Source organism: Motacilla alba, chromosome 5 (genome assembly GCF_015832195.1).
Source record: "Motacilla alba alba isolate MOTALB_02 chromosome 5, Motacilla_alba_V1.0_pri, whole genome shotgun sequence".
In the NCBI taxonomy this organism is placed as follows: domain Eukaryota; kingdom Metazoa; phylum Chordata; class Aves; order Passeriformes; family Motacillidae; genus Motacilla; species Motacilla alba.
The window spans coordinates 14559371-14574768 of record NC_052020.1 but is presented as its reverse complement, the minus strand read 5'-3'; the positions used below and the strand labels follow the sequence as shown (position 1 = coordinate 14574768).

Below are 15398 nucleotides of genomic sequence, written 5' to 3'. Positions count from 1 at the left end.
GAAGAACAACCTCTTTCTATCACTCCCTGCCTTTTCCTGCACTGGGCAGTGAAATTCACATAGTAATCAGGAGACAGAACTATTTCCTCCCCTAATTCTCCGTAAGATGTCTTGATTAATGTTTCCTTTGTTTACCCCAGAACATTTCCAGCTTCAGGCACACCAGCAGCACTCAGATGCATAATCTTCTTACAACTAATCTCTCTCTACGGTGAGCATTATGCACAAAGGCTACAAATGGAACAACTGCAGGCAAAACCAGACCCTGAATGCCTTCACTGAGAAAAAAACATCCCAGGTCGTTCCTCTGGGGATCCCTAACACAGGACTTAGAAATTTCAAGGTAGGGTCACACAGGGCAGAACATTTTTATTTGACATGTAGGAAATCTTCAGAATAATCTCTGCTTTGGATAAACATCTGGGAGCAAGCACCAGTCCATCACTAAGCCACGTTGTGTTGGGGAAAGGGATCACGGCAACCTCATGGCTTAGAAAAGGGCACTGCAATAAGCACTACCTACACAATCCTTGTGTGGTTTGTTTTTTTCTTAAAACAGCTGCAACTGACTCAGTAAATATTGCACTGGTGATTTCTTCTAGGTAAGAATATTGAGTGGGTTGCCGAAATGAATGCTTAATGATTTTTACATCCACCTCCTCTGCCCTTTAAACTGTAAATTGATTGTTATGCAAAGGCTATTAATTTAACAAAGCATATTAAATTTCCCACTAGCACTGAGGAGCTTCTCCTGACTTAGCATTTCACTGGTCTTTCCCCTTGTTAACTGCATAGATCATACCTCACTTGCTTAATTACAACTAGTACATCAACATTAATTATTTCCTTGGTAATGGCAGGTGCATGCAGAATTGAAGGTCTAACCCACGCTACCAGAAAGATGAGAAAGTCTCCAGCACTAAGGGTAAAACAGGAGTGAGAACCTTTCCTGCAGATCTCTTTATCTCAGTCCCTCAGTAAATCATACTTTGCATAATCTCCTTTAGCCCCTAGTTCCTGAATGCATCTCAATTCAATATAGCTCATGCAAAGGCATTTTCTTGAAGCACCAATCTATGCAGGAAGGTGAGGTGCTTGCTTGGAATCCTCTTCAGCCCTTTAATACCATGTTCTAATATTTTCAACTGAAGAGATATATCACACCTGTTAAGCATATACCAAGCACCTTATCCATCTTACTGAACTTTTATTTAAAGCTTACCATTATTTGTTACCGATATCTCTCATCTTAGCATTCTTCTAAGCAGGAAAAGAAACTCAAAACTCAGATTAGCAAAGACTCCTCATCAAAATACAGCCAAGCATGTGTGCAGCGTACAGGAAGAAATGTGCAAACCCAGATCACAGCTCATCTCCTGATACAGTTTTCATAACAAACTAGCCAAAAAATTCCAGTAAGGATCCACTTTGGGACAAACTCAGGAAACCAGACCCCTCCCTCTAAATTTCATTTAATCTAGAAACACTTCCATACATCTTTAATTGAAAGTTTCACAGAGGTGATACAAGCATTCCCAGCTGCTTCTCAGCAGTGAACTCAGGAGGCTCTTAGAGATACACTTAACACAAAATCAAGGTATAATACACAAACTACCCTTGAGCTAGATAGCTGGAGTAGGGCTAACAGCATGTGCTACAAGGAAGACATGCAAGGCAGGCTAGAAATGATATCTGAGAAATCAAACAAGCACCACATGGCCAATTCATTCTGAAATCTATGCTGGTGTCAGCTACTTGTTCGAGTTTGTTCAGGTAAGCAGACATAAGCCACCACCACACCTCACTTGCAGGACAGATGACCCTTGAATCCCTGCTGCTTGTGCTGGAAGTGTTGGCACAGCTCCTGGGCAGCACACAGTGGTTTTGGCACTGCCGAACCACAATGTCCAAGTCAAAAGGCAAGATTCCCTTTGACTTCCATGGGCACGAGGCTCAGGCACAGAGAAAGGTATAAGGTTAGGCACTAAAAAACAGTGCTGAAAGCTTCGTACTAGTCAAGGAAATAAACACTCACTTATAAATGTCAATATAAATAATATTAGGCCTAAAGATGAAAATACTGGACATATAACTCAAAAGCAGATTTGAAGTGCTCTGCTTCCTCTTTGTTGTGGTTACTGATATCGACAGCTCATCTACCAGTGACAGTTTTCATTTGAGGCCTGTTGTGAACACATTTCCAAGCCCAGGCATTTCAGGGAGCAAGCCTCTGAGTCCCATGAACAGAATTAATGAATTACATAATGGTGAACCACATCCACCTTTGACACATTGAGCTTTCCAGTAATTATCCATAACTCACACAACACATGTTGCTTGAGGAATGGCTATCCCACATCCTCCCAGGCCCTGAAGTTTTTATGCTTGCTGTTAGTGATACCCTCCAAAGACCTCCTACACAATCTTTTCAAACTGTAGCTGTTCTAAGAGAACAGCTTTCTAATTACCCTTTTGTTTTTCTAGAGCTATCTGAGGGGTAAGAGACCTCAGGCTGTGGTAAGGGCCACCCTGATGGATTCACCACAATGGGCTTTGGGAAGAGGGAGCTCGGTCCCACATGGGACTCTGCCATCCCCACTCCTGCAGGGGCTGACAGGATTTGGGATAAACTCAGGGCAGCAAGATCTGGTATCAGGTACACTGAAACCTAAATAAGACAGTAACTTAGTTGCTTTAGCTAAAGCTATTGGAAATTTGAAGCCACGATAAAACCACTTTGGTTTGGACAGGGGCACAGTGACATGATTTGCAAGCAGGCCACATCTTCAAGGTCAGTTCTTGCCTTGATATTTTTCTTTGAAAAGAACATATTAAAGAGCATCATTACTGCCTCATCCTGCTAAATCACATAATGAGAACATACTCGCTTTTAATGGAAGGATCCTACTTTTAATGACATTTTTAAAAACCCAGATGACTGCAAGCCTCACTGATGGCTTTCTATGATATCCACCTCGGCCTTTATACAATTAAGTCTAGAAAAGGTTGTGCCTTGGGGCTACATTCCCACCACACAACTGCTAGGAAATACCAAGTTAATTTGAAGACCTGCTTTCATGCTTGAGATTGTCCTTCTGACATTATTCCCTTGTTTGTGAAATATTGCCCCCATGTAACAAAGTAAACCAGAATCAATTTCTACCTCAAGTCTGTTGAGCCATTCCCAGAGTTGGGCTCCAAGCAGTAAGGCAAGGGTAATGGCAGGAAAGGATGTTCACAGACCATCTTACAAGACAGAAAATAAGTGCTGTTCAATACCACAAAGATTCAGTTCCAGAGTATGCCATGAGCATCCACTGTCCCAAAGAATTTTAGATTAGAAGTGTATTTCTACCTTGATATCTTGCATGAGCACAAACTATATTTCCACCCAATGGCTCTAACCCCAAGCCTACTAAATTATAGCTGACCTGGCTCACCTACTTCTGCAGAACAGGTAAACGATAGGGAAATGACCACATCCTCTGGGGCTCTAATCATGCTGAATTTTCCACTCCTCTGTTTTCTTGTTTCTCCTATCAGATTCAGACAGGATCTGTAAATCTCAGGGGCCTTCATAAGGAGGGCTGAATAAACATGACCAAATAAATTTTAAGGAAGTGCATCTATTTTTGAAGAGATCCTTATATGCCCCTGTTCAGCTTCTCAGACTTTTGGGCACTGTAGTATACCAAGATCTGTTGTACAGTGGTTTAAATTTAGAATCCACCTATACTTTCTCTGATATAGCCACTATCTCTGAAATTCTTCAGGAAATTAATATACTGAGTATCTTTGCATAAACCTCACTATTTCTCAGAAACGAGAGCATCCAGCTCTTCCTTCAACAATAGTTAAAAGTCAATACTGCAGTTATTTTGGTCCTAGATTTTTAATTAAAAATCTCTGCAGGAGGAGGGGAACTAGACAACTCACAAAGAGCGTGCAGGGTGGGATTTATGCTGTGTTAAATGAGCCCAAAGGACTCAAACAGTGCAAAAGCTGATTGAGCATGCACGATGAAACCCACTCTCAGCCTCAGTTCTCAAGATGAAAACCCTTCTGTGCTTACCCCAGTCTCTCCTTCTCTCCCAGTTTACCTCACACAGTGAAAACAAGCAGACAGGATGAACTCTTCGCATTGTGGCTTTCCTTCAATTCAGCCAGAGGGAGTTTTAGGCACACAGGTGGATGAGCACACCCATTTCATACATATTTAACTGTGTATTTGTCTTTGCCCATCTCCTTCTACCTGTTCAACTAAAACTACCCTAGTATTTTTGCCAGTAAATTTTTGCCAGTGACTACTCTGCTACTCATACAATTGTCCCACTACCAGTTGCAGCATGCTGGACATAAGCAAGACTGAAACTGAGTTATCAGCCATAAGCTAAAGCCCTGGAGAATCAGGACTCCCAGGCTTGTGGGCAGCAAACCTAACAATACAGCTCTTGATACAAGACAACAAATCTGAAAGCTGTGGAATTCAGGAATAGGACTCTTCTCATCGCTTTAAAGCTAACCTATACTGACACCAGCTTTTTTTTTTTTTTGTCACTGAATGGAAAGATCCAGGCAAAAAAATCTGAACTGAAACAACAGCATAGCTCGGCTACAAACCCTCCTGGCTATAAGCACTGGCAACTGGAAATACAAGGGAGGTCAAAATCAGCCCTGCCTGGAGAGCTCCCGGCTGGGGAGGGTAAGGGACGCCCTCACCACACAACACAACACCAACACAAGGATGTCCACGCCACAGGGGAGGGAGGAGAGCTCAAAGGAGGATATGGAGAACAAGGGGCACCTGCAGACCCTGCTTCTATAGATTTATGGATCACACCGACCTTCAACAGCTCCATGCCAAAAGCACATATGTGGCTGTAAGCAAACATAAATCCCTGCCTCCCACACAAATGTGAGCTGAGGTCTGACCCAAAAGGAAGATTAGGTCCTCAGCATCCAGACTGGCCTTGTCTGAAAGGAAGCCAAACACAATGCAGGCGGTTCACAGCATTTTCTTTATCACAGTGCTAAGAGCAGCTGTACAATACTTTCCAATAAAGGACACAGCAATTTATCACAGAGACAGGAGTTAGCAGGAAACACTTCCATTATCTCTGCTATGGAAAGGAAGTGACAAAGAGAATGGCTAAAAGGTGACAGACAGTTTTTATGAGGCCAGACTTCAGGCCCTCTCAGGGCTGACCAGCTCTTCTTTTCCATACCAAGAAAAAAGGGATAGGCTTCAGCTATCTGGGTCTCATACAACAGGAGGGAGCTGCCACGCTGATTTCTCAACACAAACAAACCAAAATGAATGAAAATATCTGTGCTCTGCCAGATCCTCAGGCTGCGTAAATCAGGGAAGTTTTGTGGCCTCCTTAGCAGGGAGATGCTGACTGACAGTGGGTAGTGCATGGCTGAGCATCCAACTGGTAGAACAGAGGCAATCTCAGAGACCTGCAGTGTGTAAAGAGAGGACAGAGGAGAGCAAGAGCCCATGATGCTTCCTGGCAGCTATTTGGTTTGTGTTAGAAAAGCAGGCTTCAAAGTGGTTGCTGCCTACAAGCTCCAAACACAGAAGAATTTATAAACAAAAGAGCCCAGATGGGAAAGATTTGAAAAGTTTGGGAGGGCAACAGGGGAAAGAATAAACAAATATCTCTTAAATGAAGTAAGGAAGCACTTAAAATGGCAGAAGGCTAGATGGTCTGTGCAGACTTCGTGGTGCCTCTAAAAGGTACAGTATCTTTAACATCCCATGGCTGTGCACATGTACCAAATTCCCCTACAGGGCACAAACACAGGCTGCTATTACCAACTGCCAGTAACAAACACTATTGCTCAGCCATTAGCAATCAGGAGGCACGGCAACCCACAGTGTTAGGAGCTGTACAAACACATAACAAATAATTGCCTCTGCCTCAAAAAGCATATTGGGTTTCTATCATCTCAAGCAGCACTTGGACCCAAATCTATTTGCTAAACAGCATCAGACCACAGCAGCTAATGTCTGAGTGAAGCAGAGAAAACTAAAGAGCGTAACATTTTAATGTCTTCCCCTTGATCAGGTCAGCTCATTCAGTGCCTTTCGCAGCAAAACTAATCTTCCACTGCACTCATCTCTTCATCTTTAGAGAAATGTGTAAACACAGATATTAACTCCTCAGACTGCAGTGATGAGACTGCTGTAAGGACAACTAGGCCTTTTATAATGAACAATTTCCTATCTGGTTAAAAGTGGAGGCGAGCAGACTAATAAAAGGGAGCTTTCCAAAACTGCTCAGCAGTCGATTCTGCAGACTCCTGTGGGAGTGGGGCCAAGCTGAGACTGCCTCTGTCTGTCAATCTCACATAAACTGTCCTGACTGCAAACCATGCTGCCAAGAGATGCAGGCAAGGACCTGTCTGATGTCTCTGCCTCTCCTTCCAGGACTGCCAGTGTTGCTGGACTCTTTAAGGTGAAAGATCAGCTGTTGACAGCTTGCAGTTCCCACCCGATGCAAACAGAACAGACAAAACCCATGAGTCAGCTCAGGAAAGAAGTAATGTAACCCGGCAAAAGGACTCCCACAGATCACTTTCCTCCTAGAAAGAGACAGCAAAGACCAGGGCAAGCTGGACACTGGGCTGGGTTACAACCCAGCTGCAGATTTGCTCAAGGTCAGCTGCTTGCTCCTGATGACCATACAGCAGTTTAACCACCTGCTGCCTGCCTGTGCCACCCCAGCAGCCCCAGCTGCAGCTCCAGCCTGCAGGCAGAGACCCAGCCTGCTCGTGAGAGTCACCTCCGCCACCATCACTGCAGTTGTGGGGAGTCACTGAGCTCAGGGAAAAAACAGCAAAGGAGATTTGCACCCTGCTCTGCAAAACAAGCCCCCTGCAGTTTGGGAAGCTGCTCCCGAAGCAGTGCTCAGTCTGGAGGTAATGAAGTTGAGAAACACAGCATGGAAATGGCACTCACAACAAGCAAAGGTGGGAATTAAATGAGACAGAGGTGACACTAACTCATAGGGGGAAACTATTAGGTTCTGTGAAAATTTACTTTTCTCAACAACCTGTCAAGGTAACTGTGCCAACAAGCAGCACAACAAAGCATGTTCCTTCTAACAAACCTCTGCAGTCCCCTAATGGCACCAGCTTCTCCCCCCTCCATCAATTCCTTCACATCACTATCACCTTGAAATAACTCAAAATACCTTAAAATAACCTCTTTTACCTTGCAGAAGAAAAGGAGCCTATCCCGCTTATTTTCTCTGGTAGAAGAGTACCTAAAAGCTTTAGTTAGGTCCCATGTTTCTAGACAGCTGTCATCAGTTATATACAATTAAGACAGTTCTTTCCCAAAAAACCACTTCTGCTGGTGACACTGCCTTCCCAAAAAGCTCTGAATATAAAGTGATTTCTATACCAAATGTATTTCTCCTTTGCCTGCAAACACCAAGAGTCTTCCCTACACATTTCTTGCTACAAGACACATATTGATCATCTGGATTAACCCCACTGATAAACCATGATGTTTAGGATTACAGTCTGATTGGAATTTTTCAAAGTTTCACTATGTACTGTTGGTCTCTAGACTGCCCTGCCCTGCTGATGACTGAGGCAGATGACCACAGATAAGTGTTTCACACCCACCAGGCACTCACATTTCCCTGTTCAGGAACCATTTTTGTGACATTGCTGAAATACCTCTCTATTTCCCTGACAGCTCAAAGGCACTTCTAAGCAAGCATTACTGGAATTTACATCTCTGCCACTACATTGCCAATTGGCTGCACATAAAAGCAATGGTCAGTAATCAGTCTGAAAGTGAATAAAATCTTAGGTACCTTGTTTATAAATAAACAACAACCACGACTCACATGACTCACAGTTGTGACTTTATAGCCAACACACTGGCCAGTTCTTAGTTTCTTAACTGTGAATACATAATGGCAGTAACACCAAGTCTTTCCACTGTACCTCTGGTCACAAAGACAAGATTATAAATACACGGCATACTCAACACTTGCTTGTCAAAGAGTTATTGAGGCAGTCTGCAGACCAAGACTTGTTCTATACATGATTTTGTACCAGTTCATCCTTGTTAAATTACAAGTATTATTTGCTGCTGTATTTCTGATGATACAACAAAAGTGTGGATGTAATCAGAGCCAAAGAAAAGTGCTTTATACCAGAAGAGCTGGTTCTTCTTTCCCACAGGGGAACAAGCCACACTGGTATAAGCATGTTCATACTGGCACAGATGAATTCTCACTTGGGGAGGGTTGTATCAATATTACAGAACAGCAGTTAAAAAGTAGTGCAAGTTGTTTACATAGGCAAGACCTAATTTTGAGAGGATTTGCTCCTGATCTCAAAAACACTGCTAAAACTCCTAATTCTACAAGCAATCTAGACATAGAGAAGGATTGGGCCGATCATGGGTTTAGCTGAATAAAATATACCACAAATCAATACAGACTGCTGGATAGTAATAATAACAGCAACAAAAACTTACAGAGAGGGCACACTTCCATGGGCTCTCACTAATAAAGCCAGTTACACCTACCCTTTATGAAGGTGAGAAGGTACCCAAGCTGTTTAGCAGCAGAGGGCAGTAAGATGGCCAACCGTGTTATATCAGTCCAAATTCCCTGAAATGTCAACTGATGAAGCAAATCACAGGATGCCACTGCCACAGCTGCTGCTATCAGAATTCAAGCCTCAAGGGAGCCGAGTGTCCGTGGGCTTTTGAGCCGACAGGCAGAAATGCAAATAGGGTGTTCAGATACTTTCAAATCCATCAGATACAATTCCTGCCAGTCAAAGGCTCCCAAAGCAAAAGGCTATAAATGTTCAAAAGAACACACTGCAATTGCTGAAGACTGTCCAGCCTCTGAGGCATGGGATGGAAACAAAGAAGAGGAGACTGAAAGGAGGGGAATAAGAGATGAGGGGAGAAGAGGAGGTCAGGTAAAAAAAAAAAAAAAAAAAAGGAGAGACTGAAAGGCATAAAGAAAGAGCCTACACAAAGGGAGGATTTTAGAGAGTGTTAAAAAAGTAGGAAGGTTGGGATCAGTCTTGGGGACGGGGAAAAGGACACTCACCGCAGTGCCCGCAGCCTCAGAGGGCAATCACTCTTCTCTCCCACACGACGCCTGCATTCAGAGCCACCATCCCTTCCCCAGTTCGTCACCGCCTGCTACATGCTCAGAGGGCTTTCCGATCCCTCCTGGATGCTCCACAGCTCCAGGCTGCAGATCAGCACAGGAGCCAGAGAAGACGCCGGCGCGCACAGCCTCTGCTCCAGGGGCACATGGCTCTCAAGCACACCTCCCACACGCCGCCAGCACCCTGCCTGCCAGCCCAGCTCCCGCTCAGAAAACCAGGGCGGCTCTCTAACCACGGGGACTGTGGAAGAAAATCCCGGGAAGAAGCACAACGTGATTCAGCCCAGCGATATGTCCAAAGAAAGCCTTAAACAATAGCCCAGAGCGGGTGTGATCTGCCGCTGTTGGGCAGGGGAAGTTCAAGCGGCAATGCCCACGGACAGTAATGAATTGGCAGCGCTGTTAACAGTTTCGCTGCTGATCAAAGCAGCTGGGCAGCACCGGGACAATTACGGCCAGCTGCTGTCACTTACCAACGCACGGCAGCAATAAACAAGCTGCAACTCTGTGACAGACTCTGTTCCTCTCCTGCATAATCTCTCACTCTCGTTCTGTTCCTTTTTAGCGGCTCCTTAGCCCACAGAATCCCTGTGCAATCAAAAACAACAACAACAACAAAAAACCCAAACCGAAACAAACAACCCTCCCCAATTCACTCTTTTTTTCTGCAATGAAACCGAAAGGAATAAAGTAAATCCTTGCAACTGTGGAATCACTCAGTGCACCCTGCACAGGACTCGGACACAAACGAGTTTGACAAAGATTTCTCAGTTGATGCAGCTGAGCAGTGAAAGCATCATTTCTTAAGCTGTACAGAACCTAAACCTGGCATGCAGAGGCAGGTTTGCCAAGCACTGGTGCAGACTTTAGGTACATTAGCACGGTATTACTGCTTTAGATTTAAAAAAAATCCAATGGATGTTGCTAGTTACAGTATCCCATGGCAATTGTACAAATATTTCAGTAGGCGAGCATTTGTAATTACAGCCCTGAATCACTCTGCATCTGGAAAATATCCACATTTTTTCCTTTGTGGGTTTTCCCGATACTGCTAAATTAAGAGACAAACACAGAACGCACACCTCAGCCAAAGCTCGCCCCCAAGGCTATCTGTGCTGCTGTTGTTCTCTCCAGGATGTGCTCTTCCCCGGCCCTTATCATGAAGGAAGAGTTTTGCAAAAATATCTTTATCTGCTGGTGTCACCCACTGCACTGCATCAATCAGTATCTTTCTGTACAGTTTTACACTGATTTCATAGAATCAGAATCATGAAATGGCTTGGGTTGGAAGGGACCTAAAAGATTATCTTCTTCTGAACCCACAGATACACCTTCCGCTAGATCAGGCTGCCTAGAGCCCCATCCAGCCTGGCCATGAACACTTCCAGGGATGGGGCATCCACAGCTTCTCTGGGCAACCTGTTTCAGTGCTTTATCATCCTCACAGCAAAGAATTTCTTTCTAATGTCTAATGTGAATCTGCCCTCATTTGGTTTAAAACCATTCTCCCTTGTCCCATCACTATCTGCTGTTGTAAAAAAATGCTCTCCCTCTTTTTAATAACCCTATTTAAGTACTGGAAGGCCACAATGAAGTCTCCCTGGAGCCTTCTCTTCTCCAGGCTAAACAATTCCAGCTCTTTCAGTCTGTCCTCATAGGAGAGGTGGTCAATGCCTCTGACCATGTTCATGGCTCTCCTTTGTACTCATTCCAACAAATCCACCTCTTTCTTGTGTTGAGGGCCCCAGAGCTGGGTGCAGCACTCCAGGTGGGGTCTCATGAGAGAAGAGGGGCAGGATCCCCACCCTTGACACCAGCTTTCCCTTCTCCTTTATTGGAGGGGGTGGGGGGATGGTACACTCTCTTTGGCCTTTCTTTTCTTACCACTGTACTTGCAGAATCCCTCCTAGTTATTCTTCGTATCCCTTGCCAAGTCCCATTTTATCTGTGCCTTACCTTTCCTGATCCCATCCCAACTCATCCAAACGGTATCCCTGTACATTCCCCAGTCATCTGACCCTGGTTCCACTAGCTGTGCATTTTCTTCTTGCTCATCAGCTTGAGAGGAAGGTCCCTGCTCAGCCATGCTGGTTTCTGGCGTGCCTTGCTTGATTTCTTACACATTGGGAGGCAGAGGTCATGTGCTCTAAGAAAAGTGGCCTTAAAGAGTTGCCAGCTCTGGTCAGCTAAGGACAGGATTTGGGATAAACTCAGGGCAGTGAGTTTCCCAGAGAATCTCATCCACTAATTCTTTAAACAGCTGGAAGTTCACTGTTTTAAAGTTCAGGGTCCTGACTTTGCTCTTTGCCACACCCATGTTTCTTGAGATCACAAACCCAGCCAGGGCACGCTCACTACAGCCCAGGCTGCCTCCAGTCTTAACCCCTGTAACTATGAACCCCTGTTCATTTGCATTGGTGAGCAACAGGCCCACTAACACATCTTCCCTCACTTCCCTCCAAGTGTAACACTTGGATCTGAAATGTACCCTTGATGCACTCCAGGAGTCTCCTGGATTGCCTACAGCCAGCTGCTTTGCTTTTCCAGCAGATATCTGGATGGTTGAAATCCTCCATCAGATGAGAGCTTGTGAGCATGATGCTTCCTGTAGCTGAGCCAAGAGGCCCCAGCAACAGGTACCCCCTGGTCAGAAACCTGTAGCAGATCCCACCCACGAGGTGTCCTTTGTTGGTGTGGTCCTTGACTTTTACCCTCAAGCTCAACCTGTTTGTAGCTGTTTCTCAGAGACAGCCCTTCACAATCCACCCATTCCTTATCAGAGAGTGCAACACTCCTGCTCCTTCCCAGTCTATCTCTTCTGAAAAGTTTGTAGCCCTCCGTTGCAGTGTTCCACTTGTGACTCATTCCAACGTGTTTCCATTATAACAATTCTAACTGAAACATGGTTTCCAACTCCTCTTGCTGCATGCACTGGGGTCTTGGGGCACGCTTGTGTCAGACCAGATTCCTCCAAGACATCTGGAATGGTGTGACTAAAGAATTTCAAAGAACTCCCATTTGTAGCACTAATTTCTCATGAATACATGAAGCTGCAGTGGTAAAAGTAACAGCGAGAAGCCAGCATTTTAGAGGTATTTCACACCTTAAAAGTACTGTGCAAGCAAGGATTAAAATTTATGCATAAACACCACCTTCAACACTTGACAGACCTTTGTTTGCTGAAGCCGCAGCACCTGCTGAGACATGATCTTTTATTGGATCAGATACTTCCAACTATCAGAGACGCTGCAGGAGGAAACTATTGAAATCCTTGTGGGAGGCAATGCTCATGTGTCAGCCAGCACAAACACTGCCAGGATTCTAAAGCTGCCACCTTGGAGGAAATGATGAATCCCAGTGGGGTGTCAGGCAAGGAGTGATACCAAGGCCAGGGTCCACACACCCTCTCCCACGAGGGGCTGGGAGAACCAGGACACCCACAGAAAGTGGGGTTACCAGCAGGGGAGGAATCATGCAGGGTGCACAGTGCCCAAAAAATATCCAGCCTCACTCAAGAAGGCAGAGGAACGCTGCAGTAAATTCTGGAAGTAATTAACAGAAATAGTGGAAAGTAAAATTTTTTTGCTGCATGTTCCAGAGTCTCAGGGACTCTTCAGGCAAAAGTGTTTCTCTTGCTTTCAGACAGTTTTTAAAGGAGCACTCTGAGACTGGGTATTACGAGCCAAAAATAAAAACTGGGATGAATTTAAAGAGAAGGGTTCACAAGCAACTAGCACTGCGAAGGGCCTGAGATCTCCACTGAGATGAGGGGATAGATGCAGGGCTTCTGTCTGAGAAGGACACCCTAGCTGTGAAAACAGAGGGGATTTTTCAGGGCACATGAGACAAGGAGGTGCTAGGAAGAGTTTTGTCCAGGAAAAAGATTTTATGGTCTCTGCAGCCCTGTGTTTCCCTTGGTTCACAATTTCACCATTTCTCATTGCCTCTTAAAGAGAGGAGAATTTTGGAATGGGTACATGTGGCAGCAACCCCTGTTCTGTAATGAATCACTAACTATCACAGCAACCTGGTGGCTCCTCACAAACAGTTTTAGACTGTGGTCTGCCCTTGGCAGCCTTGAAACTAACTGGCTCCAGGCAAGGCATGACAATCCAGAGCAGGGAACTGTCACAACATCATTTGTGATCAATGGCACATTTACCTCTACCATCTCAGCCACAGAAAAACAATGGCAAATCATAAAATTTCTTCCCAGAAGGAAGCTATTATAATTGCTTCCAAGATGTCCTGCCTCTTCCTTACACTGGTTCAGGAACAATGCCATAACAAAACTAATTTCTGCAAACTAGTATGTGTTTGCTCTTTTGCCAGTTCATACCCTCAGATGGGCTTGGGTCAGTGGTGACCTGCTTGGGGTCAGTGTGGACAGGATCTGTCTTAACACTTCTTGATCTCAAAGAGACTTGCTTGAGAGTAATTTTCCATGTGCCTGGTAATCACGTTCTCACTGTTTCTTTCTCTGTTTATGCTCCATTTTGCCAAGTAACTGTGTCCTTCCTGTAAATGGAAAAGCATGTCTGGGTCCCCAAGCTTGTATCACCAGGTGGTTTTCTCTATAAGTTTGGCTGAATTGGTTGCTTTCTTAAAAAGCAGGCAAAACATTTTGACCTTCAAAAAAGAGGACAACATTCAACAACCACTACTAAATGCTGTTAGAGAAGCACATGCAGCTTTGTATGATTAAATTAACAATGCAAAACCAGACCTTAGAACAGACTGTCCCACTTAAAATACTTCCAAATTCTGATGCTTGCAACAAATCAGTGACCTGATCAAGTCACAACTAGAAAACAACTGAGCTGACACATGGATCATGTAAGTAGGTTCAACTCCCCCACAGGTCCAGTGGCAAAGCTGCTTCCACAGACACTATAACTTTGGAAAAGTTTGTTGACCTGTCTAGGGAAATCTCAGCATGCTCCTGCCTCAAAGTCTACACTGGCCCTTTTCCTCCAGGCATTTTTTACTCAGTCAAAGACAATGCCCAAGTAACACAAGACACAGCTTCTTCCTAGCTGAAGTTGCAAAGGCATCTCCCTTTGTGTCTTCTGATTTCCTGCAAGAAAAGGCACACTTTCTCCCTTGGAATCTCTCTGGATCATGGAGCAGGCAGGCAGCCCTTAACCCCCTTCTGGCCAGGCAGCAGGACACAGACATTGCTGAGGAAGACTCCCTACAACCTGCTCATCCCTCCAGCCCCAGGAGCCTTTGGCCATCCCAGTGTGGAGATGAGGACTTCAGTGGTTCTGGCAAGGAGGGCTTAGCACAGCTGAGGTTCCCAGGCCCTTCCCTGATTGTACAATCTTTACAGTGTATTTCTAGCTTTAAAATAAAACACCAAAACAAAACAAATAAATAAAAAACAACTTGTTTTTCTTTCTCTTTTTAGACCTGGAATCCTCTTGAAATATCATTGACATGAAAGGGATTTGTGCTTTGCATTTTTTGTGATTGCAGAGTCACAGAAAAGAGACATACCAGGCTTACAGTGCTGCTTTTCCATCAAGCAAAATGAGGAGGAGATGGAGGAAAAATTGCTTTCTGATGTACGCCTGGCCATGATTTCTCACCACTTCCAGACTCCCCATTAACTACTCATTTCCACAACTGCACATTTTGGAATGACACAGGCAAGCTCTTCATTTCTAGTAAGCAGCAGATTAAACCATTCTATATCCAGAATTTTGCTAAAGAAAAACCATTTGGTCCTAAACTGCTGTAAGACTGTTTTCAAACAGCCCTACAACATTCTTCTTGCTACACCTTCTCATGCTATTTACAAACTAAACCTTTTTTTTTTTTTTTTAAGCAAATAGAATTAATTCATCTGCTTTCTGAAACTGCTTCCAAGATGCTCTGTGAACAGGGCCAAGTCTTTACCAGCTCCCTACATTGCCATATTAAAAAAAAAAAAAAAAAAGGAAAAAAGAAAAAATATAAAGAAAAAGGTGTAGAAACTAACGTTTAATTTTTTTCAGAACAGATGTGCTTTATTTCCATGGTTTAACCAATTCCATAGGTTGTGCCAGTGGCTTTACCAATATAGCAGCCAAACCAATTTCCTGCCTTTTCCTTAATTCCACTCATCTCAAGCCTCTGCTATTTTTAAAATGACTGCTACAGTTTTTGACATTCATATATGTCAAGGCAACATTTAAGTATAAAACAGAGGCCATTGGAAACAAACAAAGTTCTGCCAGTCCTACCTGCTAAAAAGCATCT

The 15398-nt window shown here is 44.2% G+C and overlaps 1 protein-coding gene across 7 annotated transcripts in view; it reads right to left on the bottom strand.

Annotated features, from left to right (window-relative positions):
• The window catches only part of OSBPL5 (oxysterol binding protein like 5), a 173945-nt gene that overhangs the window by 67768 nt on the left and 90779 nt on the right, over window positions 1-15398 (bottom strand). Inside the window, exon 1 of one of the 7 annotated variants that reach the window (XM_038139071.1) lies at window positions 9093-9512. The exons of the other annotated variants lie outside the window; for them this stretch is intronic. The gene's annotated coding sequence lies outside the window, so the exon portion shown is untranslated. Of the gene's footprint in view, window positions 1-9092; window positions 9513-15398 lie in introns of those variants that run through there. 7 annotated transcript variants of the gene reach the window in all.